Source organism: Pan troglodytes, chromosome 1 (genome assembly GCF_028858775.2).
Source record: "Pan troglodytes isolate AG18354 chromosome 1, NHGRI_mPanTro3-v2.0_pri, whole genome shotgun sequence".
In the NCBI taxonomy this organism is placed as follows: domain Eukaryota; kingdom Metazoa; phylum Chordata; class Mammalia; order Primates; family Hominidae; genus Pan; species Pan troglodytes.
This window is the reverse complement of record NC_072398.2, coordinates 142,184,156-142,188,246: the sequence shown is the minus strand read 5'-3', so window position 1 is coordinate 142,188,246 and position 4,091 is coordinate 142,184,156. Positions and strand designations below refer to the sequence as shown.

General features: G+C 45.9%; 1 pseudogene; it reads left to right on the top strand.

The window, feature by feature from the left end:
- The first annotated feature begins 412 nt into the window (after positions 1 to 412).
- Positions 413 to 1,588, top strand: LOC129138509 (uncharacterized; annotated as a pseudogene).
- Positions 1,589 to 4,091: the final 2,503 nt, after the last annotated feature.

Below are 4,091 nucleotides of genomic sequence, written 5' to 3'. Positions count from 1 at the left end.
AAAAGACTATCTCAATCCTGACTCAAAAGGTTACCCACACCCTCTCTGAAACAAATTTGCATAAGAACTGTTGTTTATGGGAATGAATCTTGATGGGGCAACTGGGTTGTTATGAAATAGGAACCCAGCCCAGCTCTAGGACTCACCCCTGAGCACAAATGCAATGTTGGGCACGCTGGTAAAAGACCACTAGAATCCAGCAGCCCGGACCCATTTCTTTGTGGTCAAGAAAGACAGAAAAAGGGGTGCAGGACTGCTACATCGGTAAGCGTAACTAATCCGATAAGCAGAGGTCCATGGGTGGTTACGCACCCTGGAAGGGAATAAACATTAGGACCATAGAGGACGCTCTAGGACTAATGCTCATCAGAAAATGACTAGGGGTGCTGGCATCCCTATGTTCTTTTTTCAGATGGGAAACATTCCCCCTAAGGCAAAAACACCCCTAAGATGTATTCTGGAGAATTGGGACCAATTTGACCCTCAGATGCTAAGAAAGAAACTACTTATATTCTTCTGCAGTACTGCCTGGCCACAATATCCTCTTCAAGGGGGAGAAACCTGGCCTCCTAAGAGAAGTATAAATTATAACAGCATCTTACAGCTAGACCTCTTTTGTAGAAAAGAAGGCAAATGGAGTGAAGTGCCATATGTGCAAACTTTCTTTTCATTAAGAGACAACTGGCAATTATGTAAAAAGTGTGATTTATGCCCTACAGGAAGCCCTCAGAGTCTACCTCCCTACCCCAGTGTCCCCCTGACTCCTTCCCCAACTAATAAGGACCCCCCTTCAACCCAAATGGTCCAAGAGGAGATAGACAAAGGGGTAAACAATGAACCAAAGAGTACCAGTATTCCCCGATTATGCCCCCTCCAAGCAGTAGGAGGAGAATTCGGCCCAGCCAGAGTGCATGTACCTTTATCTCTCTCAGACTTAAAGCAAATTAAAATAGACCTAGGTAAATTCTCAGATAACCCTGATGGCTATATTGATGTTTTAGAAGGGTTAGGACAATCCTTTGATTTGACATGGAGAGATATGTTACTGCTAAATCAGACACTAACCCCAAATGAAAGAAGTGCCGCCATAACTGCAGCCCGAGAGTTTGGTGATCTCTGGTATCTCAGTCAGCTCAATGATAGGATGACAACAGAGGAAAGAGAATGATTCCCCACGGGCCAGCAGGCAGTTCCCACTGTAGACCTTCATCGGGACACAGAATCAGAACATGGAGATTGGTGCCGCAGACATTTGCTAACTTGCGCGCTAGAAGGACTAAGGAAAACTAGGAAGAAGCCTATGAATTATTCAATGATGTCCACTATAACACAGGGAAAGGAAGAAAATCTTTCTGCCTTTCTGGAGAGACTAAGGGAGACATTGAGGAAGCATAGCTCCCTGTCACCTGACTCTATTGAAGGTCAACTAATCTTAAAGGATAAATTTTTCACTCAGTCAGCTGCAGACATTAGAAAAAAACTTCAAAAGTCCTCCTTAGGCCTGGAGCAAAACTTAGAAACCCTATTGAACTTGGCAACATTGGTTTTTTATAATAGAGATCAGGAGGAACGGGACAAACGGGATTAAAAAAAAGGGCTACCGCTTTAGTCATGGCCCTCAGGCAAGCGGACTTTGGAGGCTCTGGAAAAGAGAAAAGCTGGGCAAATCGAATGCTAATAGGGCTTGCTTCCAGTGCGGTCTACAAGGACACTTTAAAAAAGATTGTCCAAGTAGAAGTAAGCCACCCCCTCATCCATGCCCCTTACGTCAAGGGAATCACTGGAAGGCCCACTGCCCCAGGGGACAAAGGTCCTCTGAGTCAGAAGCCACTAACCAGATGATCCAGCAGCAGGACTGAGGGTGCCCAGGGCAAGTGCCAGCCCATGCCATCACCCTCACAGAGCCCCGGGTATGCTTGACCATTGAGGGCCAGGAGGTTAACTGCCTCCTGGACACTGGCACAGCCTTCTCAGTCTTACTCTCCTGTCCCGGACAACTGTCCTCCAGATCTGTCACTATCCGAGGGGTCCTAGGACAGCCAGTCACTAGATACTTCTCTCAGCCACTAAGTTGTGACTGGGGAGCTTTACTGTTTTCACATGCTTTTCTAATTATGCCTGAAAGCCCCACTCCCTTGTTAGGGAGAGACATTCTAGCAAAAGCAGGGGCCATTATACACCTGAACATAGGAGAAGGAACACTCGTTTGTTGTCCCCTGCTTGAGGAAGGAATTAATCCTGAAGTCTGGGCAAGAGAAGGACAATATGGACGAGCAAAGAATGCCCGTCCTGCTCAAGTTAAACTAAAGGAGTCCGCCTCCTTTCCCTACCAAAGGCAGTACCCCCTTAGACCCGAGGCCCAACAAGGACTCCAAAAGATTGTTAAAGACCTAAAAGCCCAAGGCCTAGTAAAACCATGCAATAGCCCCTGCAATGCTCCAATTTTAGGAGTACAGAAACCCAACGGACAGTGGAGGTTAGTGCAAGATCTCAGGATTATCAATGAGGCCGTTGTCCCTCTATACCCAGCTGTACCTAACCCTTCAGAGGAAGCAGAGTAGTTTACAGTCCTGGACCTTAAGGGTGCCTTTTGGGCATCCCTGTACATCCTGACTCTCAATTCTTGTTTTCCTTTGAAGATCCTTCGAACCCAACATCTCGACTCACCTGGACTGTTTTACCCCAAGGGTTCAGGGATAGCCCCCATCTATTTGGCCAGGCATTAGCCCAAGACTTGAGCCAGTTCTCATACATGGACCCTCTTGTCCTTTGGTACGTGGTGATTTAATTTTAGCCACTCGTTCAGAAACCTTGTGCCACTAAGCCACCCAAGCACTCTTAAATTTCCTCGCCATCTGTGGCTACAAGGTTTCCAAACCAAAGGCTCAGCTCTGCTCACAGCAGGTTAAATACTTAGGGTTAAAATTATCCAAAGGCACCAGGGCCCTCAGTGAGAAACGTATCCAGCCTATACTGGCTTATCCTCATCCCAAAACACTAAAGCAACTAAGAGGATTCCTTGGCATAACAGGCTTCTGCCGAATGTGGTTACCCAGGTACGGCGAAATAGCCAGGCCTTTATATACACTAATTAAGAAAACTCAGAAAGCCAATACCCGTTTAGTAAGATGGACACTTGAAGCAGAAGCAGCTTTCCAGGCCCTAAAGAAGGCCCTAACCCAAGCCCCAGTGTTGAGCTTGCCAACAAGGCAAGACTTTTCTTTATATGTCACAGAAAAAACCAGAATAGCTCTAGGAGTCCTTACACAGGTCCGAGGGATCAGCTTGTAATCTGTGGCTTACCTGAGTAAGGAAATTGATGTAGTGGCAAAGGGTTGGCCTCATTGTTTACTGGTAGTGGCAGCAGTAACAGTCTTAGTATCTGAAGCAGTTAAAATGATACAGGAAGAGATCTTACTGTGTGGACATCTCATGATGTGAATGGCATACTCACTGCTAAAGGAGACTTGTGGCTGTCAGACAACCGTTTACTTAAATATCAGGCTCTATTACTTGAAGGGCCAGTGCTGCGACTGTGCACTTGTGCAACTCTTAATCCAGTCACATTTCTTCCAGACAATGAAGAAAAAAATAGAACTTAACTGTCAGCAAGTAATTGCTCAAACCTGCGCCGCTCGAGGGGACCTTCTAGAGATTCCCTTGACTGATCCCCACCTCAACTTGTATACTGATGGAAGTCCCTTTGTAGAAAAAGGACTTCGAAAAGCAGGGTATGCAGTGGTCAGTGGTAATGGAATACTTGAAAGTAATTCCCTCACTCCAGGAACTAGCGCTCAGCTGGCAGAACTAATAGCCCTCACTTGGGCACTAAAATTAAGGGAAGAAAAAAGGTAAATATATATACAGACTCTAAGTATGCTTACCTAGTCCTCCATGCCCATGCAGCAATATAGAGAGAAAGGGAATTCCTAACTTCCGAGGGAACACCTATCAAACATCAGGAAGCCATTAGGAGATTATTATTGGCTGTAAAGAAACCTAAAGAGGTGGCAGTCTTACACTGCCAAGGTCATCAGAAAGGAAAGGAAAGGGAAATACAAGTGAATCGCCAAGCAGATATTGAAGCCAAA